General features: G+C 38.8%; 2 long non-coding RNA genes across 3 annotated transcripts in view; one reads left to right on the forward strand and one right to left on the reverse strand.

The window, feature by feature from the left end:
• Window positions 1-24,610, forward strand: part of LOC112997342 (uncharacterized) — a 240,492-nt gene that overhangs the window by 108,187 nt on the left and 107,695 nt on the right. The window lies entirely within an intron of this gene.
• The window catches only part of LOC112997339 (uncharacterized), a 325,493-nt gene that overhangs the window by 29,086 nt on the left and 271,797 nt on the right, over window positions 1-24,610 (reverse strand). Inside the window, exons 17-18 of one of the 2 annotated variants that reach the window (XR_010388543.1) lie at window positions 23,383-23,528; window positions 20,597-21,122 (exon numbers count right to left, since the gene is read on the reverse strand). The exons of the other annotated variant lie outside the window; for it this stretch is intronic. This is a non-coding gene — a long non-coding RNA (uncharacterized LOC112997339). Of the gene's footprint in view, window positions 1-20,596; window positions 21,123-23,382; window positions 23,529-24,610 lie in introns of those variants that run through there. 2 annotated transcript variants of the gene reach the window in all.

A 24,610-nucleotide genomic window follows, 5' to 3' on the forward strand; every position in this document is an offset into this window, starting at 1 on the left:
TTCCTCCTCAGAGAAAGGCAGTACATTTCTTGGGTGAGAGAGTTAGAAAACAATGATAATTATATCACCATTGTGGTCCCCATGGGGTACGTATCTAGCATGCCACCAAGATGGGAAATACAGAACTTTGACTGAGAATGAAAGCAATGACTCAACTGATTCTGCTCTGTTGTGTTACACTGTTTACAAAACATGTTTCAAAATCTGCTAAAAATCAGACTAAATAATGTTTTATAAGTGTTCATACTGTGAAAACCAAGGAGCCCAATTACTTTCTATCTTCAAAACAGGGAAACAAATAAAGATCAAAATAAGCAGATATGATGGCTCTAAGATTTAGACCCTCTTTTTTCTTCTTTACCACTTCACTAGTGCTTCTTACAGCTCCAACTGTCTGGTTTGGGTTAATCTGTACTTTGTAGAAGTAGGATTTAGGCCTGTGAATTGACAGCAGTTAAGGTCTAATTTTCAGAGAAGGTAATGGTCTTCCTTTGACCTGGAGAAAGCTATAATACTTCTTAGCTACAGTAACAGCTAGAATTTTAAAAACTTCTGTGATTCATCAGTAACAGTGTGTGACTCTGACATGAGCTAAAATGACACTGAAGATTCACAACAGTATATCTAAGTAGTGCTGAGAGGGACAGGAGCAAGACCCAAAAGAGGGTTACTACAGAGCTAAAGCCAAGTAGGCTTTAATATATGCCTTATTGCATGAAAATAGTATCCTTTCTAATTTGGAAATGTTCACTACAGATACAAAACAAGAAAAACACAGCAAAAAAAAAGGATTATCTTTTTTAGCAATGCTTTAACTCTTCCTCTCCTGTTATTAGGTTAAAGAGTCTTTAGATCTTGAGTGCTGCAGCAGAAATAATACAGCAGGTTTGGAAGTAATTGTTGAATATACTAAGGTAAACCATTTCAGACCAAGGCACTGTTGCAAAAACATTGCTGAAGCATACAACAGGAGTATTTGGCCACATCATTTTGTTTCATACCATGTAAAAGCAAACACCAAAGCTGAACTGAAAGAAACTCAATCAACTGAGGGCAAATGGCTCCATGACAATACTCTAGCAACAAATTGTTTTTTCTTTTTCCTTTTTTTTTAAGTTTAGTATATTTCTGTCTGACAGCCGACCCGTTCCTTAAGCATATATACATGTCATTTGAAGATTTAACGCTGAAAGACACTGAGAGAATGTCCAGATCCTTCTTTGACAGTTTAAAAAACAGATCCAAGAGGCTGAAATCCTACTGGGATTTCAAATAGCATGTCCAAAAGAATCTCCATTTCTTCAGCTAGGTAAAGTGGTTTGTTTCTATAATTTTATGTGCATTAAAATTAAATGTATAGAAAGTAATATTTTAAAGTAACTTTCTGTTATACTGCTGGCATTGTCTCCAAAACAGTCATGTGTCTTAATGACATTCCATTTATTTAACTGCTTCTCTCATTAAAAACACTGCCCTGGTGGTACTGATTGCTCAATCCTTGACTCTCTAGACTGTGCAGATTTGCCTGTTCTAAAGAGACAAAAACCCACCGCAGAGCAGCAACCCCAGAGAAGGGAAGTTCCTTGCTAAGAGTTTATCTGGTTGAGGAACAATGTGCATTGCCTGATGCACTTAATATCCAGGAAGTTACTCATCACTGTTAGTTATTCTTACTGAAAATACTAAAAAAATTTCCAGTACTTCATCCAAGAAACTGTGTCCATCAGCTGACTGTGTATCCAGCATTATTAAACTGACTACATGTGGTTCTGCACATGGGGTTTCTGAAAATCAAGTTAACTGGAACAGCTGATGAGGTGTCTTTCAGGCCATTTTATTTTATTTAGCTGGAGAGTAGATTGTACCTGGTCCCTGAATGGGTGTGTTACAATGCAGTCCAGACTTAGGCTAGGCACTTTGAAACCCTAAGTCCTTGTGTTTCCTCTCTTTGTATAGCTGATGTAACCAAGACTTTCTCCTGCAAGGGCAGGCACCTGAGCTAAGGTAACATAGGAAAAAATGTCAGAGTTTTCTTAAGCTCGCTGTATAAGAAAGCAGTTGGTGTTTAAGCACTCCCCTTGTATCTCCCTGGAGCTATGAGTATGTGGTTGACCTGAGGCTCAAGGGGAAGAAAAGGTGCTGTCAGCTCGCCCTCAGACCTGCTCTGATCACGTTGGAACAGCACCCAGAATTGGTTTCTGCTGCATTTTGCCAATGTGCATCCCAAGGAAGGCATGCTCAGCAGAGCACTCCTAAATGCAGAGCACGCAGTGCATGTCTGGTTTCTTGCATTCTGGCTTCAGGAGGCTCTGCTGCCTTACACAAGACCAGATGTTATATGTGACACAAAATCACAGCATCTCATACTGTCTGTGAAACTGTCTGCTGATGATATAAAGAAATTTGAAGAGCTAATTAAGAAACAGAATACAGATTACTGTTTCACTTTATGTTGTTCATGGATCACTAGTGTGCAAAGATCAAAATTAAAATCTGATTCAATAGGTTGCTATTTGGTCTCAGTAATCTGTGGACCAGAAAGACATGAATTGCTCACAGAAATTGGAGTAGTATAATGCAAACATTTCAGTGATGTACCAGGTGTTGCCTGAAAGCACCAGCTTTCGGATGAGGCCTTCAGCACTTTATCTGAGCTCTAGTGTTTTGAAGATAAATGAACACATTGCACTTTTGAAAAGAGCACAGGGACAGGCCCAGGTTTCTAACTAACATTCACTTTCTTGGCACATAATATAACATGTGGGGCTGTTACTGACTGAAGCTTGGCTGTTAATGTTTGCCTACATAGTCACTATGCTTACCAGCACCTAATTCATCTGAAAGTGATCTTCAGGATTCTGAGAGAGACATTAAATAAAACTAAATTACATTTTTCCATTTTGTCTCACATATAAATCTCTATAAACATAAACCAATCCTGTGTGTGCAGTTTGCACATAAGCTTTGCTACTGACTTGTTTTAAATAAGAGTTTTTCACATCCTTATTTAGATGTAGTATCATTTCTCCTCTCAATGTTAATAACATACTGAAAGGGACTGGAAGTTTTGCAAAAAATAAAGTCCTGTATCTAAATAAGTTATGCGACACACAGGTGCACAATAAATACTGCTTCTCTTATAGCACTTTCCTGAATGCATGTGTTTGTGCATAAAGCAAAACTCGTTCTGGCAGCAGAGCTTCTGATACCAGTACATCCCTATTTGTTATCATCAGACCCAAATGTTACTTCTGCAAGCAGCAGTTAACAACCAGTGGCCTAATTCCACTGGAGCCTGGCTGTTCCCTGAAGAATACAATCTCACATTAGGACTTAATTATTTTAAGAGTCTGGACAACAAAAAGACCTTGAAAGGAAGATAAGTATGAGCTCAGGAAACTGGGGATCGCAGTCCAGGTCACTTCCCTCTGTTGAGCATGGATTTGGCAAAAACCAGATTTAATATCTGTGTGTGAGGAGATCTGACAGAGACAGATTCCTCTGAATGCAAAATCAAATGAAGAGGATCATATGCTGAGTTAATAGTTTGCTGGAAAAATTAATATAAATTAATGAGGCCAGCAAATGCCTGTGCAAAACTGCAGTAATATACAGAAAGGGATAAGAGAGACTGCTCTGAGAATAAGAGAGGTGTTTTCCATTTATCGAACCATTTATCATGGCGATGATTTCATTTTGTTATGTTGTCTTCCCTAACCAGATGATTTGCTCTCCAGAAAAAAAATCGAAATCACCTACATCATATAAATTTGCATAATATACAGAATGATCATTAACTGCAAATCTAACTTGTGCAAAATTTTATGGGTCAGCTTATTTTAACAGTCACACACATTTTTTTCTAACAGAAATAAAAAACTAATGAAGATAAACATTCAGTACAAATGCAGAATATTATAAAAGCTCAGCCTTTTCCACGTGTGAATATATTAAGCATGGTGTTCCCCTGCTCAATTATTTTTTTTTTTCTGAACAATGGCAGGAGATAAAGATGGGCAGAAACTAATGTCAAATGCATCTGCAGCCTAAAATCTCAGATCATTTTTGGTAGTCACTTCAAGTTTGGGGGTTAAAAAAACGAGAAGAGAAATTCGTAGTATGTTTATTGATTTTCCTGGGAAAACAGAATATATATGTAGATTATAAAATAAAAATAATAAATTACAGTATGTGATTGGTTATAAATGTCTTATCTCAGTGTGGAAATCTGTAGAACTTCCTAATAAGTTACTTTTAAATGTTGTGAACTTTTCAATAAGATGACTTCCTATGTGAGAAATGTTCAAAGTAACTAAATTCTTAAAGAGATGAAAAAGAACAAAGAGATTCTGTAGAAACAATGGACCAAATATATCTCAAGGATAACCCCACTGAGATCAGTGGAATTACACTAAGGATATACTTGGCCCAGTGACTCCAGAAATGATGTTAATGAGGAACCTTAACACTCCTGCTAGAGAAATCTCAATTTAAACCATGCTGTGGCAGTTCATGTGAAAAAGTAAATGGGACCTTCACATGAACTGCACAGCATGCGAGTGTGAATCAACAGGCTATAATAAATTGGTTTGGTTTCCTTCTCCCAGACTTAAGCAAATGTATTATATTGTTGCATTGCAGATGTTATAATGAAGGTTCTGTCGTTATTCCATTATGTTCAAAAAAGCCTGACTGTGTTCAAAAAAAGGCCTAATGATGAAAAATATTTCTTACTTCTTACAATAAAAAGAATCTCTAGATCAAATTTAATAAGTGATACACCCCTGTTAGAAATCCTCTGTTTGTCTAAAACTTCATCTGGTAGATGTCAATAAGCTCTGGACGAGGAAATATTTTGCACAATAAGGGCTTCATTTTTTCTGAAGGAAAACAAACCTGAATGGATTTCTAACAAACTTTTACTTTCTTACAGAAAGAAGCAATGATTTAAAAAGTATGAAGGGATGTAAGACTTGACATTTTATGACATGATACACCCTTAAACTACTTAAAAACACAGGACTTCAGCTACTAGGGAAAGAAGTGACCTTTTCAACTTAAATTCCTGATTGTAAAAAAAAAAAAAAGGACAGGCTGAAGATTTTAAGCTTGCTCATATATAAAGAAAAAAAGAATAAAATAATCACACACCACAGAAGCTGTAGCTGCCTGGATTCCTCTGGCCTGCCTCAGAGTGAAAGTAACTCAACTTTGCAGTTGCTCTTCCTAGGGATCAGGACTGCACCGCAACCCCAGCATGCCAGGCAGAGTCCAGCAACAACATTCCCACCAGAAGTCCCCTCTGTAAATTACCACTGATCTTGTGGGTCCTTTTCTGCTTGAAGCATCAACCTTCACCAAAGGGAAAAATCTTGTTTCCTAACCTAGTTTCTGTTCTCAGTGAAGTATTCAAACTTTGCAAAAAGAGGGCTGTGAACATGTGAAAGAGATTACAAGCTGCAGTGCCTGTGCACTGGGCTGAACTCACTGCACTGGACTCAGTGACCTCAGAGGTCACTTCCAGTCCTCTAGCCCTATAAACAAGAAAACTATGTTTGGTTTCATTCCAGAGATTGCTGAAAAAGAAAGGTAGCATTTCATAGATTTAATTTTACACTTTTAAAATGACCATGTCCTGACACTTTGGCTGTTGAAAAGAGCCAGTATTTACTACCTAGCATGAAAAAGACCAGAAGACTAAAATGCATAACAAAGTAAAGCCATGATACGAAACAGATGAGCTCATTTAGATAAAACAAGACAAGACTCAACCTGCATCTGAACTTCACGTTGAAACTGGGTTAAAGCTTTCATTGAAGAAAGATAAAAAGTTAGCTAATTTATTTATTTTCCAGTTCTGCTTTTTACTTAAGAGAATGCTATTGAAGGGCTGGCTGAGATTCGGGGGGGAGCAGCTCCTGACTATTCCTACAGGCTTCCCGAGTGATATCGAGGGAGTCACTTGGCCTCTCTTGCCTCACTTTCCATTCATTTTCTGATATTCCTCCTCCCCCCCCTTTCAGTCTGTTGCATATACTTAAAACACAAAATTTAGAACAAGAACTGCCTTTTATTATGTGGTTACACAGTGCCTAAGGTCCTTGTTTCAGCCATTGTGTCCAATGTGTTTGCAGTACAAATGATGATTTTGATGAAAATATTTTTCTCTACCTCTCCCCTAGTGTCACCTAGACAGATAAATGTTTTTGATAAAGATGTATTCTTCATGTGGTTTCTCTTTGGTTTAACATTCTGAACATAACTTATTTGAATTTAAAAAGCACTAAGAGAAGAGATAGAAATCTTGCATAGGATTTTGCCCATGCTGTATGAACCCTATGGCATTACCATGCCTTCAGTTAAAAGTTAGAAGCAAACAAATATATTGCCTCCCTTTTAGTCTAAATGGGATGGTAAGCAATTCTCATTCTCCTATGTGTCATTTCCCTCTATACTGTTACAATAATGCTCTGTATTTTTTCATGAATCCTTTGGTTATAAATATCCCACAAAACATAATGGAAAATATTTTTTTAGAAGAAAATGTTATACAACTCAGCATGATCCCACTCCTCATCATTTGTTCTAGGATTATTCAGGAATGTTAATTTCTCTAGCTGGATTTCATAAACAGCTCAAACACTCCCAACTGAACATAAAAATTACTTACGCTTGATGGAAACTGGTTTTGGATACTTTAATTGCTGTTTCAAAGTTGGTTATTTTGGTCTTGTTTTGATTTGTCACATATGCAATAGAAAGAAGCTGGAGAAACACCTCCTCTATTCCTACAAGTCTTATGTGATGCAGTCCTTAACCAAACCCAACAGTCTTTACCATGGCTCAAGATATTTGGAAAAGTGAGTTCTGGAGAACTGTCACTAATAGATTTTTTTTCCAATGAAGAAAATAATAATTCAAGCCTCTCAGTCTTTTCATTGTGCCCCAAAGGATGTATTTACTTTACCCTTCTTTCCATTGCCAGTCTCCCATTTTGTCTCCCATCTCTCAGACATTTAAGAAAACCCACTTATACCTACTCTTCTTATCTCATTCAATGGATACTTGTCTGGTCAGCAGACACAAGAAGTGGCCTAATAACTTCAGAAAGCATTCCAATCACAAGATTCATTGTTAGATTTATTATTACTAAACAAAGTTATTTCTATTTCAGGAGTAGAGAAAATCCCAGCAAACATATAATGCATAACAAAGCTTAACCCTTTTCCAGACTCCTCATACTCGAAAGACGTAATGGACAAAGTGAGCAAATTACCCAGCACTCTTGAGGGATATTACACGACTAGAATCACATCTCTTCAGTGCCACTCCCATTCCCTTTTGCTGAACAAGTTGTGAATCATTCTGTAATTTGCTTCTAGCCTGATCTAATAGTAACTGTGTCAATCATTTAAATGGCTGCTACATTTGCATGCATTATGCAGCAGTATTTAAAAATGTTCCCATCATCCTAGCAAGGTACACTGCTGAATTTACTTCATGTCAGTCACTATATGGTTAAATACTAATTTGAAAACCTATCCAAAGATGACTGAAAAGTGAGTAGATTAGTCACAACCATTCATTGAAAGGCAGGAGATACGGTAATGCAATAGAATATAGTTCTTTGTCCAACATGTAGGTAGAGAAACATGTAGGTAGAGAAGTATATAAATCACTGTGTCATAACATCTGAAACATTACACAACTCCACCTCAGCTGTAACAGCAGGCTGTAAGGCAGTATTTACTGATAATTACAGTTATTGTTATGATGGCCATTGAACTTAGCTATTTTTACTTCCTTAGAAACACTCCCCCAAATGATTTAAATTTCAAATTTCTGTTCTGATATAATAACTCCACTTTACCTGTTTTATTAGGATGTCAGCTCTCATTCTCTGTCACTTCTTCATTTATATATAGTTATGGGCAAATTAGTCTTCACCTATTACAAGTCTTCATCCTACTCAGTTCAAACAGTACATTGAAGCAGACTCAATTTCTACTGTAGTGAGATTAGAGAGAATTAGTTTAATTTCAATTTCTGCTGCATTCTGCAATATGTTTTGTTTGATTTTTATTTCCTGATGGGTCACTGAGTGATGTTGCTCTGAAGATTCACTGATGGAAGAAGAGGCAGTTTTTGACTTTGCAACCATGACTTATAAAAGTAGAGAGCAGCATCCACAAAACAAAAAGACAGAGCTGAGAAGGAGAGAAAGAGAGAGAGAGAGAGAGAGAGAGAAAGAAAGAAAGAAAGAAAGAAAGAAAGAAAGAAAGAAAGAAAAGCAAGCACACACACACACATACCTCGCCCCCACCAAAGCAGTACAGGCTAAAACCAGATCTACTCTGCCAACACTGCAGGCAAGGAAGCTGAACAAGGGAGAAACCAGAAAAAATATTGCCTAGCTTATCACAGAACGGTTGAGGTTGGGAGGGACTGCTAGAAATTGTTTGGTCTAATCCTCTGTTCAAAGCAGGGTCAGCTACAGCAGGTTGCTCAGGGCCATGTCCAGTGGGGTTTTGAATGTCTCCAAAGGTAGAGACACCACAACCTCTCTGTGTGACCTGTTCCAGTGTTCAATCACCCTCACAGTAAAAAGGCTTTTGGTTTTTTTTTTTTTTTTTATGCTTAAGTGGGATTTCCTGCATTTCAGTTTGTGTCCATTGATTCTTATCCTCTCACTGGGCACCACTGAAAAGAGTCTGGCCCCATCCTCTTTACACCCTCCCTTCAGATATTTTTACACATAGATCGGATTCCCCCTGAGCCTTCTCCTCTCCAGGCTGAACAGTCCCAGCTCTCTCAGCCTCTCCTCATATGAGAGATGCTCCGGTCCCTTCAACTTTGTGGCTCTTTCTTGGACTCGCTCCAGTAAGTCCACGTCTCTCTTGTAGTGGGAAGCCCAGAACTGGACCCAGGACTCCAGGTGTGGCCTCACCGTGGTTGAGTAGAGGGGAGAGATCACCTCGCTTGATCTGCTGGCAATGCTCTTCCTAATGCAGCCCAGGGTGCTGTTGGCCTTCTTTGATGGAAGGGCTCATTGCTGGTTTGCATTCAGCTTGTCCACTAGGACCCCCAGGACTTTTCAGCAAAGCTGTTCTCCAGCTGGTCAGCCCCCAGCCTGTACTGGTGCATGGGATTATTCCTCCCCAGGTACAGGACTTTGCACTTCCCCTCGCTGAACTTCATGAGGTTCCTCTCTGCCCATTTCTTCAATCTGTCAAGGTCCCTCTGAACAGCACAGCCATTTGGTGTATCAACCACTCCTCTCAATTTTGTATCATCTGCAAACTTGCTGAGAGTTGTGTCTGTCCCACCATCCAGGTCATTAACGAAGATGTTAAACAGTATTGACCCTGGGGGACACCACTAGTGACTGACCTACAGTGGACTTTGTGCTGCTGATCACAATCCTCTGAGCCTGGAAGTTCAGCCAGTTTTTAATCCACCTCACTGTCCACTTACCTAGCCCATACTTCACTAACTTGTTTATGAATAAATCATAGGAGCCAGTGTTGAAAGCTTTGCTAAAGTAAAGATAGACGATATACACTGCTGTCCCTCATCCATTATTATGACATTTGTTCCAGGGTTCACTTGATGCTGATGGTTTGTTTCCTTCAGCTGAGAAAGAAAACCTTGTGGTATTTGGGAAACTTAGCTGCCCAGCCGACCCCAAAAAGCATTTGGGCTCCCTTCTTCTGCTTCAGTTATTTCACAACGGATATCCAGAAAATTTAATACAACAGGTCATTGCAGTTTCTAAGTTCTAGGGGTTCTGGACTGTGTACTTAAGGTCTTTGGTCCTATTTCATTTTACCAGGCTTAACCAGAGTAATCAAAACAAGATAAAGCTTATGAAATGTGTAGATAAAACTGCACAGTTATCTTTAACTTTCAAAAGCCTACGTTTGAAATACTGGCACTTCAGCATCCATTTTTCAGTTGTAGCACATATATATGAGGACTAAAAAAAACTTCTCTCTTTCTGTTTTCCCAGTCCCTTCCCTTAAAAACATTTAAATATACTCTCAGTCACAAACTTAGTTAAATATCCAAATACAAAGATATCAGCCCAGACAATACTTGATCTTTTCCAAAGTGAAGCACTAGAACAGGTTGCCCCAAAACATTATGGACATTACCTCCTTGGAGGTTTTCAAGACCTGACCGGACAAAACCCTGAATTCAGTCTGAACTCAGCACTGGCCCCGTTCTGCTCAGGCAGCTCAACTAGATGATTTCTCTTCCAGCCTGAATTATTCCACAATTCTATGAAGATTGCTTACTCAAATGCACGTTGTTTATGCATACTGTATTTACAAAGAAATAAAAAGAACCTCTATCTTGAGAGAATGCTAAAGTTGCTTCAGAATTATGGAATGCTAGAATTAGATATGCTTGCATAATGTTAATTCAGTCCATATGGTATACCTATTATGATTTTTAACTTATTTTTAACTTATCTTTTTATCCATTCAATGTACAGAAAGGGCAAACCATACATGTTTGTTTCCTTTTCACTGCTGAGTGTGTGGCTCAAGGCCTAATTTTACTGTTTACTGTTCAAACCTTGCTCTGAAGAAAGACTTCAGAAGAAAATGTAATTTCTTACAGTGGTAAATAGCTGTGCCACAAATGTTCACAGCACCCCTGTGAGTCAAGGTAGTATCTCTATTCTCATTTTACAGACAGCCTCTGGCCTGAATTTTGAGAAAACTTTGCATTTAATTGCACTTGAAATGCCCCCATTGACTTTAGTTGCAGCTGCCAGTGCTCAGCACATTTGAAAATCCAGGCCTCCAGACTAGCTTGTCCAACAGAATTAGCTTAATCATAAAGCACAATGTTTTTATCTAGTCAGATAACAGTTTGGAACAATGGAAAATCCCATTCAGTGGAATCTTTATGGTTACAGCTCCCCCAAATAACTGTCCTTCCTGCACACCTTCATTTCAGAAATACTGTATGCAATATGTAGGATGTGGTAATAGAAAAAGGAATGCATGTATTTAACTGAGCAAATTTCTCACTTTGAATGTGAGGTCTCTGATTTGAAAATACACGATTTAGAGCTCTGTTGTGGAAAAGTATTTGCTAGTCCAACAGTCAAGCCCCACTGTCCTTTCTCACTCAGCTCTTTTGCACAGTGTTAGCTTCATCTTACACATTCTGTGTGACAAGTGCACAGAAGGAAGTGTGAAAAAGCAGATCACTTTCCACTGAAAAGTGCTACCCACAGGAAACAGAATGACACTTCTGTTGTATGTCAGATGATATGTGAACTGTATGCCATGCCGAAGCCAAAGCTAGCATGGATTTGTTCTTATTAAGCAAGGCTAAATATTGGAAGCACATTGCAGCTGCAGTGTAGGCCCTGCATAGGCTCCAGTTAAACTTCCAGAGTGAATCCTGTTGGCTTTAAACCCTACAGCCATAACGGTGAGAGGCCGGTCTGTGCCACTGCAGGCTTCACTATGGACCTCCAGCTCATACAGAGGGAATGTGGCTAAATAAAGGGAGAGGACTAAAGCAGCTGGAAACGACATTTGCTTCTTCCTAATCTTGAGGCAGTTCAGGGCTTTAATGGCCTGCTAAAGCAGCAGCTCTAGAGAGTAGCCCACATTTTGGCAGCCTTGTCCCAGCCGCCTGCTACTCCGGCAGTCCCTGGTCTGTCGCACTGCCTCTGCCATGTGCTCTGCACCCCCCGGCTCCACTGGGCCAAGCAAATTGTGGCTCTCTGGCCACATTCAGGCACTTGGCATCCCAGCAGTCCAGGCCCATGACCTGAAATTTGGGGTCAGAAATCCACCCCAAAAGGTCCAGCACCCGTAGTCTGAGAGGCTGCATCTCTCCTTGCAATAAGCTGTCACAGATGAAATCAAGACCAAAGATATGCTTCCAACAAACCTTTCCAGACATGGGATAAGAGGAAGGGGACAACAAGTTACATAGCGCTCTCCAGATGGCCTGCCACAGCCAGAATTTCTCTAACTTTCTGGGCACATGGCAAAGTCTGTCTCTTTCTTCATCCGTGCTCTCCCTGTGCTGCTTGACTGAAGTTATGCCGAGGGATCTTATATTAATTTGGTAGCCCTTCTGTGTATGTTTAATTTATGAGGCTGATGACCTGAACATGGTATGAGTACTGACAGACATTGTAATTGTATAAACTTGAAAAAAAATTTAAATAATCATAACAAAACCGATTGTCAAGAATAATAAGTTTTCCTTTTAGCGTAATAATAGTGTCATTAATTATTAAAGAAGAAAAAAATAACAATGAATCATCGAGACTAATAGCAAATGAGCCTGGAGACAGCAACTCCTTCTTATATAGGAGTGCCCTCTGCAGTCTGGTTACTCCGGATTGATGGTGTGCCAGCTCACGCAATGCTTGTATCAGAGGAAATCAGGAGTAACTTGGCTAAAGCCAGTGCTGTAAGTCTGGATGGGGAGCCATTATGAACAACTGTAATACAGGTTTCTGAGTTGCAGCATGTGATTAGCTAGACTGAATGCTAACTCCTTTTCTCTTATGGGCAGCTGGAAGACCTGTACACACTTCAGTAGGTTTTTTTTCAGACATAAATGTTGTAGCTGAGAAGGAACAACTTTTATCTTTGCTGCTTAAACATGGGATACTTTATATTTTAAAGCTTAGCAGAGACAGCAAAGTGATCTTCAGGAATGTTCTTCAAAGGGGACATTGTCTGTGTCCTTTCAAGATTTTAAGCTCTAAAGCTGGTCACATGCTGCCATAATATTTTAATGTCATTCCTAGCTGGCAGGCAGCAACTTGCTTTTCATCAGTGCATTATGTAAGTAACCCAAGCATTAAGATGTGACCTCATTTAAACACAAATATTGCTCCATCAACTCTGAATTTTACAGGTACATCATTTCTGTTTTAATGGTGCTTCACAAAAATGCTTATTTTAAAAAAGTAGTGTGTGCAACAGAATATCTGATTTTGGGGAAAAAAACCCTAAGCCTCTAAAAGTTTATACTGCTTCCAATTACTTTTCATGCTTGACTATGTGGCTTCATTATACCAGGTCACCAACTTTGACATCTCTAACCTCACAATAATAGTCCTTTTTGTAATGTACCAAAATTGAAAATCAGTTTAGTTTATATTCTCACTGGGTTCATGGCTCCAGTGCCTAATATACTGCTGACTTGTATGCCAGCACTACTCCCTAGTGAGGAATATTAAATAGCCACAGCATATATTAGAAGGGGTGAAAAGGTCCAGCTCAAGTCTGCTGTGTAGTTCACATTCGTTAGTGCTTTAAAAACTCAGTAAGTTGCATAATGTTTCCACTTATCTGTGAAATTGTGGTATGATTCATATCATAGGCATCTTTAAATGACTTATAGTCCACTATTTAAGTATGTATTCCACATAAATAAATACTTCCTAGGTTTGTATATACAACTTATACAACTTGTGCAAGTCAGTATCATAAAAGAGGCACAATAGTGCCTGACCTTTATTACTATGGCAAGAAGTTCATACATCTAATGGAAAAAAAGCCCAAACAGCCAACAGGAATGGTGTAATACAAAACACCTCTGTTTGGGAAAGGCATTTTTGTAGCTTTGTCGAAGAGTGAAAGCTGTTTCCCTCCTTCTAAAGTTTCTGTGCTTTCCACTCCCGGTATTCTCTGTGCCTTCGAAATGGTTCATTGACTTTGTCTTTAAAATTAATGGACATTGGAGACAGAGTTTGGCTGTGGCTAGTTGAGTTGCTCCTTGATGCTGCTGCTTTCTTAGTTCTATTTGTGACAGAACTTGGACTAGAGCCCCAGGCTCTCTGCGGTGACTTAGTTTACTGTTCAGCATACCTACCTTCAGTAGTGTATTGTTTTTTCTGTATGTAGTAGTTCTGCAAAAGAGAAAATACTTATAATTATAGTTTTCTAGAAGCTGAAGGATGTATTTTCTCCTACCATGATATGTCTACAATATGTGGTAAATTATTGCAAGAGAGCTGAGGATGCTAAGTTTATGAGAATGAAAGAAAATCTGCATCCGATGCAACGACAGGTGGGCTTAGTCAACAGTCTTCCAAAACTAACCATCTGACCTGTAGCTTTGGATCCTTTCTGAAGGATTCTTTGGGAATCACTTATTCTTCCTGTCAAGTTTTTGGGAGTGCCAAATGAAGTTTCACTAAAATCCCTTCAGTCCAGAGAATTCAGTAGTTACCATGTACTCGCTTTAGCATTTTTAACTGGCTTTCTGAAGCAAAGTCTGTCCTTAAACACTCCTTGTTGCATGGTCAGGTAGTCATAGACACTGGTGGCAAATCTATGTCTGTACCTAGCCTGCTTCTGTGTCTGTACCTAAAATGTGAAATGCAAAATGAAGTACAATGAAGCATGAATCTGATCTCTTACAAAGAATGACAACACAGAGAAATGTTGGACATCAAGTTCTTGCAAGACAAGATTCAGATTCACAGTCTCAATGTATGCACATTTGTGATGGATCCTCCAGTTATACCATGGAGATTTGCAAATTCTCCGTGTAGGTCCAAATGATAAAGCACCACTGCTGTACTGGTACCTGTGGTACTGGTTGTACTCCGCCTTGCACTCTTCTGCACTATACAGAGAGCTACAGACAGCTGATCTCGTGAGGACTTGCCCATGGGCATGTGTAGAGTCCACTGGGCATTTTTATCTTGTGTTTTGTCAAGAGCAGGGGAGTTCAGGGCAGGGCTCATGCCCTGGTGGCACCCCATTTACTGCTGTCAACACTCTGGAGCAGAGCTGCCTGGCATGTGGGGCCAGCAGAGATCTGTAGTTCTCACAGCAGGAGTGGGTGACACGAGGTTTGTCCTGCAGCAGGAGTCGCACACTGCTGGCGAAGCCTGACCATCTGGGGACAGGGGAGGCAGCTGCGAGGCGGGGGGGAAGGAGAAGAGAGACAGGACCCAGGCTGTCTTTGTCTCCAAGCTGTTCCACTCCTCCAAATCCTTATGGATACATATAGATAGGTATCCGGAATGTGTAACAATACTGATAATGGTAGTTTCACCATACTTTTGGTATCAGTATATTGTAAGACACATGTGGTATCTTTCATCCCTAAGGTGGATATGAGTAGTTCTTTTACAGTCATTGGGACTGTTATCATAAGTAAAATGTGAACTATCAGATCACAACTTTTTAATTAACCATATATTGTTATAAGCTTGGTAGAGGTGTTATAGAATGCAATTCTAAAAGCTGATATATATGGCTCAGATCAGACTTAGTGATCATAACAGATTCTTCTGGCCTAAATATCTACGAATCTGTAGAAGTCTCAACTAAATAAAAGAATAAGGCCTTCTTAGCTCTAGTTTCTCTGGTATAATTAATAGGAAGAGTACCAATGCTTAAATAACAGCTGCTTTCTGCAAAAAGATTTTGCATACTGTGGTTTTTTTCTTTGCCCCTAGAAGTTTGTTCCTGTTGTCTGTGTCCATCTCATCTCTTGTTTCCATAAGGTGGCAAGTAAAGCAATAGACATTCTATATATATTGTTTTGTTTTATCATAATGATGATGGGCATTTTCAGCTTCTCACAAGGGACAAACTTTGGAGTCTTTGTTGGAGCTTATTATTTACACAACAAACAATATTTATCACTGGGACAGCCTAATTTATCATATCAATATTATGTTTTGTGTTTCAGATTCTCTATTTATGAAGAAGCTGCATTATGTTCTTGCATTTTGATTCCAGGATAAATCTGCAGTTTCTTTTTACTGTCTAATTTTTTTCCACTGTTACCTTTTTAAACCTATTTTCCTTTTCCTCTGTACTCTATGCCAAATCATCCGAAGGAAGTACAATCTATTAAAATGCATGTGGGTCTAAATTCTGCAAAACAAGTTGCCTATTATGTAGACAGACTTTTCAGCTCAAATGCCTGAACTAAATCTCCTCTGTGTCATTCTGTAGGCAAATTCTGAAATTCTGGAGTACATTCCTTATGCAGTGTCCTGTGCAGATTATATTGTTCACCACAGCTGGGCCCAACTGCACTTCCTCACAGACTTGCCTCGCAACTTCTTGGTTGACGGCAAGCAGCTCTGGTCTCACCTTTTTCATGGGAAAGTATGTTAGTCTTGAAAAAAAATTCCACTTGGTCTACATATCTTGACTCAATTTTGACTTTCCTACCCATGTGTCAGAATAAAACCAGTGTCATTCCCTTGGTTTGCAAGGTCAGGATGCAATCCTCTCTTTCTCCCTTTCTTCATCTGCAAAAGTTTACCTACAAAAAAAACCCCATACAATCCTACAACACAAAACCTACATACAATCACAAACAACAAGAAGAACCTGCTACACAGGTGCAGCAGCCTGCCTATAAGCAATGCCATATTAGATCAGGATATATGGTACAGTAGCCAGAAAAGTCCAGATAAAACTGTGAACAAACAATGACACTGATTACTGGAAGCTAAGAATCAGCTAGAGAGTATTCCGACAGAAATTACTTCATCGTGAGTAGAAACAGAAAGGAAATACTGCTGAAATGTTGGCTTGTAGCCATTTTAACTTTAAAATGGTTGCAAATATGTTTAGATTTTTTTGTTAGGTGAGCCATATGTAAAGATAGTTCTGTACATTAAGAATGTGTATTCTCAAGATAGACAACAGCTCAGTTCTTCATTACCCTTCACAATTTTGTCATTACAGCTGCCTTGCATGACTTGCCCAGCCTTAACATTGCACTAATCTACAAGTGAAGGAGCCCTCTAGTATGACAGAGCCCCATGAGCATTTAGGGCATGTGAGGATGTTTGGGGTGGGGGAAATCAGAAGGGGCCGAACTGGTTCCCAGCAGCCTTGGGCTTTGGGAGAAGCAAAGGTCATCAAAAGGCTGCCTATCTGTGCTGGGACCAAAAGCTCTGTCTGGTTCCAGGGTTGCTTCCTATATTGCACTATATATAATATATCCCTTTCCCCACTGTGATCAGACTCAGGAGTTTTGATCTGCTGAGATGACTGCATGTCACTTTGCAGACCTTTAGAAAGCTCACAGTTTTGTTTTCTCCTATCAGCATCAGGCCCAAGATGGAGTTTTCTGAAGGGTGAGGCTAGGTCATTTGTTGTAGTGGTCCCTTGGGGTCACTCACAAGAAGCTGCAGGGATGGAGAAGGGAGATCAGGGCTAGAAGGAGGGATCAGGGCGGTTTCTGGGTCTGGGTCACTTACAGCATGGGGCTTCGGACCTACAGTGTCCACATAAGGGCCAATTAGAGCTGCTCTTCCAGTAGCTACAAGGAGACTTTTCTGTGATTGGCACACTTTTTTTCTGCTGGCTCCTACTTCAAAGGGAGAGGGAGCAAAGCTACCTTCTCTCATCCACCCCTGCTTCTCTGGGTATTAGTGTGCGGACAGGGATCCCCACAGAGGGCCTTAGAGGGCTATACCCACTAAGGGAGAGTGCTGGTGAGCTGGCTCCCAGCCCAGGATGAAGAACAGTGTGTGCCCTGGTGCCCTTTTTAGGGCAGGATGGCAAAATGCAGCTCCTTGCTTTCAGCCATGCCTAATATGCACAGTCCAGCTCTCTGACTAGTTCACAGAAGGTGTGAATTTTGCCTTCATATTACATTCCCGTAATATGCACGGTACACTGCAGCTGAATGACGCAAGGTCCAAGAAAGGGCAGCCTTCATGTATTTGTTAAAATGCTAAACTACAAAAAAGTCCCCTTTCTAAGGATGTGGGTATTCTTGACATTTCTTTAAAGCACACTCCAATGCATACTGAACAATGTTCAGAGTCCCACTGAGGCTTTAGTGACTTAATTATGCTTTATTCTCTTTCTAAGCCACCCACATATATATTTTACCAATTTAAACTTTTTATAGATCCTCTTAAAGACTTTTCTGCTGACTTGTTTTCTTAGCATCACACTTGTTTTGTTTTTCATGCTTCAGCCCTTGCCCAAGTACAGAGTGCCTTCTTATGCTTGTGTAACACCACGCAAGGTAGACTCCTGTAACTCAGTGTGGTGTAGAAGTCAGCAGAATTCACGGTAGAGCCAAAAGGAAGAGTTTATTAAGAGAAACAAGAGAACTTTATACTATATCACACCTTTGCTGGCTCTTCTGTAGAAGATAAATGACATTGATTTAGGAGCCTTGGTCCTTACATGTCAATAAATGACTGCAAATAGACATCAGAGACACTAATGGAACCATACTGTATGAGACCTGAAACACTTATAAGCTAAACCACTTGTCACAAAGCAAAAGTAGTGGACATACAGCACTAATTGTACAACTAGGTGCAGACACACACCCCTGCAATTGTAAAGAATGCATAGACTGCTTATGGATTGAGGCCACATTCTCTGTGCTGGACTGAGTGATTAGATATAGATATGGACATAGATATAGGGAACAGCAATGAGAAACATTTTTTCATTTAAAAATGGAAAAATCAGGACACAAATTCATAGGAAAAGGATGCAGTTACAATATTGCACATTTAAAAGGAAACATCTGAAAAGTCACAGCAACTTACCTTTCAGATCAGGAGTAAAAAGAACCACTTTGAGGCCTACTATTTTTAGCTGTGAGACAACAGCTGGTTTTAATGGGCTCTGTATCACTGAAAGGCTGCAGTGCTTTGCAAGGAAAAAAAATAAGTTCAGATTCATGCTAAGCCAATACATTCATTTATCTTCTAGAGCTCCTTCCCCAGGTAGAATTCTTTGTTGTATTTGAGTAGTATAACACATCCCTCAGCATCTCAAAAGTATACTCCCTAGCAAAGCATTGAATTTTAGGACTAATATCAAAACTTGAAATCTTAGAAAGAGGAAAAAAAAAAAAAAAAAAAAAAAGGACTAAAGGACTTCCTCAGCTGATAATTGCTATCTCTTTATATAAGATTCTTGTGCTGAGCTGAAGTGATTATAAAATAATAGGACTGGGTTTACTAAAAGAAGGAAATTACATTGTCTTAAAGAACGAAGTTATGCAGATCTAAAATACAAGAGTGGAATTCTATTTTAAATTGGAAATCATAAACTAATGAGATCTATGAAGAAAAGAGCAATGTGCAAAATGCGTGAAGGTTTTCTATTAAGCAGAATTATTTCTGGCAATTGCACCACTTGAGATAACGGAAGATGGAGACGAGCAAATATCTTGGCATCACTTGGTGTGAGCTTGGAGCTCTGCCTAGCAATGTTTCTCAAATGAATCAAAGCTCATCTGGCATCCTGCTTAATCTTTAGCTAATGCATACATTGGGGCTCAGGCTTCCACTATGTATTATGATGTTATCAACACACTAATGGCAATTTCACTTCAATACAGCGTATAAAGTTGGGAATATTTGGGAAGGTACAGCCAGAGGCAGGCTAATGCACATAGCCTCACTGCAAGTCAAAGGGTAACACTCCTTTATATTGGTCCTAATCATGCAGTAAGAAACGAGAATATATTAACTGCATGGGCACAATAGGTAAGGCACACTCTACAGATGTGTCCCTAAGAGTGTACACAGCACTCTACAAACTCATTTTCGTTACAGTTTGCTATAAGTTAAGCTGAATAACATGACAGTACATTCTATGAATGTTGAATGGAAGACGCAAATGTCCATTTCTGGTTATGTTTAACTCAGGGTTATAGCTATCTGAAGTCCATCCAGGACCATACTGGGACAAAGGGAGGCCTGCAGAGCCTTTATCTCGCTTGTCAAATGTTAGCTGTATGAAACTGGACTGAGTATTTCTACTCATATAGGGGATGGGTCATTTTCGAAAATGGCATTCGTTTATTTTCAGCAAAAAGCAAGACTTGCTACAGGCAACTTAAGGAAGCCGCAATTGCCCTTTTTATTCTTTCTTCTCCCTCAGGGAATATAAGGCAATGAGTCAACTTTGATTCTCCCCTCAGTCCCACTGCCAGAGGGACTGCCAAGTATATATTTGGTTCCCAAGGGCAAAAGGCCTTCAAGCAGATATTTGTGATACTTATCCCTGTGGCTAGTGCTGAAAATTAAAGACACATGATGTTCAAACCCAAAACAACATGCATAGCTTTCCAAAGACACCCAGCTGCTTCACTGGGAACTGCCAGATCAAACAATTAGGAATTCAGCAATCCTATTCAGACAGTCAGCCTTCTCATTGGATTACTTGGTATTCTTTGCCATAAGGAGAGACAACTTTAGAGACGTGATATCGTTGGGGTGACAGGAATGATTATTCATTAGCGCCTTTGTCTAATTTAGAAGGTAAGGCTGTGTTTTTATTCTAAAACGAAAAATAACTGAAGGTACCTCACCCTGAAAGGGAGCCTATGAAATTCACATTTCCTAAATACTAAATATGAATTGCATTTTAACAGATAAATTAGCCAGAAAGGAAAACAGTTTGGGAGCTTAACCATCACTATCAAAACTGAGAGGAACTGACTTTTTTTTAATCGTTTTCTAGATGAAAGTAAGAGAAATGGACTCAAATCCAGATGCCAGATTCAGTCTCTAACCCATTAAGCTTTGCATAGATCCAGATACCACTTTGCTGCTGTGGTATAATTGTAATGAAAAGCCACAGTCTCGTATGCATAAGTATTTTATTACTCTAGTCAAATTAACAGAGAGCCAGAATGTAGAACCAGCTATGCTCAGGAAAATTATTCTGGATTCACATGGGTAAGTCTGAGATTGGAACCTTGTCCGTAAAGTAATCCATATCCTTCACATACAAACATACGAAGCAACTGCAAACTTTACATTGCTAAAGTTCCCAACAGTATTATATTTCCATGTACCATCTTTTTATACTTTTATCAGCTCCAGATGCACTTGTAAAAGCTTGTGCCTCTGCCAGTGAATACCATTTCTCACACTTTGGCTAGGTAATTGGTGATTATTGACTAGAGTCTACATAATTGAAATAACCCAGAGTTCAACAAATACACGGGTCTTTCTATAAATCACCATCTTGGTGGAAATTGTGGAAAATGCTGCAGAAACAAGAACAAAACCAGCTGTTGCTCATAGCTCCAAGATCTTAAGAAGCTTGTCCTTTTTTCTAATGTTGAAGTGTATAAGAAATCTTGCCCAAGCAGTACCATCCAGGCTGAAAAAGATGAAGAATTTAAAAAATGCAGTACTTAACAAGTCTAGGAGCATGTGAACCATCTATCAGCTACATATCAGCTGCTCAAATTAGTATCAGCTTGTTCACTTATGGATGCAAAAGCATCAGGGATATGAACCTTGTCTAAACCTTGTACAAATTAGTGACTAGGTCTTGAGAGCTCATGACTTTCTACACAATTTTTGAACTTCCTGTCTCTACCTGGGTTGAACATGCTCATAAAAAAAATCCATTGTACAATTCTCTAAGTGCTTCTTTTTATTTCATTGAGTGCTATCTTACTGCTTGAAAAGTTATTGAATATTTCATCTCAAGTTTTACAGATTAGTCTACTTATTGGAAATTAAAATTTTATCTTGCATCTTACCAGAATATTGTCATAGGAACCTAAATACAAATAAACAAAAAGATTACCCCCCCCATCAAAGGTTTAGCAAAAGAACTTTCTAATTTCTAGCCATTCAAATATCATTGGTTTGAAAAATCATCTGAGAAGTGAGTATATGGTATTTGCATTCCTTCAACAGAGATAAGAAAAATGAATCAAATGAGCCAAGGGAGGCAAAGAGAGCCAAAATACACAGTAATAATAGACTGTGAAAAAAGGAAATGATTGTATCTGTGTCCATCTATATCTAATTTATAATTTTATAGATGCAACTAGATGAAAAAAGACAATGGCAATGAGAAAAACATACTAGTGCTCAAGATAATATATAATCAAAAAACTGATGTTTCTGAGTGGCTGGTCTTCACGGCTTTTTCTGAAGACCCAGATCCTTGTAAGCAATCTCAGGTGAAGTGCCCACAAATGAAATTGTAAACTTAATTCCTGTTTGGCACGTATGTGAACCAGCCTTTTATTGGAAGGTTTGATTTCTGAGCAGGATCGCTTTTTTTTTTTTTTTTTTTTTTTTTTTTTGCTAAAACATTTTGTGCATGGCTGAATAGCTCTATGGAGCTTCTTAGTGAGTTCTTGAGACTTCAAGATATTATTCTTAAGTTGATCTTTCTTAAACAGAATTTTTTTGGTAGTTTTAGAAAATCAGCTTAGGCCTTCTTTTCTTTCCTAGAGTAGTACTTTCTGAGCACAGGAGGGAAAATGTATAGTATGTTATAAGGGAATTTTCCTGAATACTGCAGAAAGAATTGTCGGTGTTTAATCTGTGAGCAGACAGAGAATGATGGTTTCCAGTAAACTTTTCAAAAGCATTATATTCACTCTAAGAAAACTTCTGAAACTTGGACTTTTCCTGTGAGCATATGATACACATGACTCAAAACCCAAAAAGCAAAGAACCCAACCAAAATCAAAAACACAAAACCAATAATAAAAACCCATTCAGTTGGAGTTATACTGTAACTAGCCTCTGTTTCTAGAAAATGAAAAAACAGCTTTGCACTTTTTCTCTGCATGCACATGCTGCTGAAGCATGCATTTTGAATGCCTCTGTCTAAGTATACTACATTCTGGCTATATGGCAAGAAGCCAATAAGATAAAACACATCATGAGATCATATTTTGTAAATCAGAACTTTCCCAAAGAGCATTAGTGACATAATATATCTAGCAATTAGTAAAAAATATCAGTAGTTTCCATATTTAAAAGCTCATTTTATCTTTATACCTATTTACCATCATCAGGGTTATATGAAATTCATAAAAGTTGTGAGTGGTACAGTTGAAACAGCACTGAAGAACTGGACTGGATCACCAGTTTAGGGACCTGGATGATTAGCAATGCAAATGCAAAGGGATAAAATTCTGTTCAGCTATAAATCTGGAACAACAGTTCTGAGGCCTCTGAAAATTTTGTGAATTTATAGGGATGTAATAGAGCTCAAAATCTGTCCTATATCATTGTTGTCTTGTTATCATTCATTCCTAAACTGCATGGGAATATAAGTATTTACTAGCACTGGAAATGCAAAATTAGAGATAGAAATTCATAGTAAAGCATAAGCAATAAATTCCTTCTCAGAAAAAAACAGAAAGCTTGAATGTTCTGTAGTTACCAACTGTAAAGGCCAACCAATTTTTCATTTTCTTTCAGATCTCTCATACACCTAAACATGCAAGCAAGTTGTATTCTTAAATTACATCTGCATGTGACACTCACAGAAAGACACAGGTCGTAAGCAATGGAACATGATTAGAATGGCATGAATAATGCCTAGGCAAGTACATGATTAAATGGCCTTTAGTTCTGGGCAGCAAGTTTCCTAGGATTGTACATACCTGCATTATAACATGGATCAAAGTGCTGTGCATGTAGAATGGGAAACAGGCCAGAGCAAATCTGATTGTATCCATGGTATACACTTTTCCATCATGATAAATGCTGTGTCTGTGCAGTGAGACATCACTAAGCTCAGTTCTTTTTCCTGTAAATGATACTACATTGGTTAGATCAGTTCATGCTTTCAGGGCTACTGTACTTTAATTTGTCCTGTACTTTAGACTTACTCTGCAAACTGTAGTTTAACAGATTGTATAAGGATGCAACTCCATTAGAAGAAAAATACTGTTGTATGTTCCTAGTGAAGTTCTAGAGCCATAGTGGTTTAATCCCCTGCTGAGTATATACATTAAACTTCACAGTGTCTGTACTGCTTCAGACCATTGGCGTGACACTTTAAAGTTGCCATGAATAAGTGTTCCTTTCTGGTAAAGACTTAGTCAAGCTAATGACTTTTTTTTCATTAGTCACTGCCGAGTTTCAAAAATATAATGAAAAAGTAGTAACATTAATGATTAAAATGTCTATCAACAGTGTGATGATAATTTATGCCTATAGCTCCAGTGCAAACAGCTTGTGGACTGACATGAAAAAAATGTTTCATGTAGCTCCAACATGGCATACACTACCTACACAAGCATGAGCCTAAGCTCACAGAGGTGACTTTAAAAGTTACAGCAGTTTGTGAGATGCTGTGCCTGAATTATCTGTTGCTTTCAGAGCATTGCAATCATTTAGTACTATCATTTGCACAAGCCCCTACTGATTCTTGGGCCTACCACCAAGGCCTTCTCTTCTGGATGTGAGAGACTGTCATGTCTAAGATATCATTAAAAGGCTGTGATTTACACCAGTCCTTGCCAACATAAGTGCTAAGTGTGCTTAATTCGGTGTTAGGTATCTCAGGTTCCCCAGGTCGTGTACTAACATGAGTAATTTTTCAGTATAAGTAAGCTGTTGGGTGACGTTCGCAAGTCCTGTCTTGGGGGTTGAAAGGGCTGTATGTAGGATAGACTGTAATCTGGATTTCACCATACCTTTCATTTTCAGTCAGACCTCTCTCTTTTTCTCCTTATTTGTATAAACTGTACACAGCAACCTTGCTCTCTTCAAAGAAAGAATTAAGGATCTTTCTCAATTAGCCCTCTTGTCTCAAATCACATCAAATTTTTAATAAGTTGGCAAGCAATACAAAACTATTAACAACATCCTAAAGAAGAAAAACAC

The sequence above is a fragment of the Dromaius novaehollandiae genome, chromosome 3 (genome assembly GCF_036370855.1).
Source record: "Dromaius novaehollandiae isolate bDroNov1 chromosome 3, bDroNov1.hap1, whole genome shotgun sequence".
NCBI lineage: Eukaryota > Metazoa > Chordata > Aves > Casuariiformes > Dromaiidae > Dromaius > Dromaius novaehollandiae.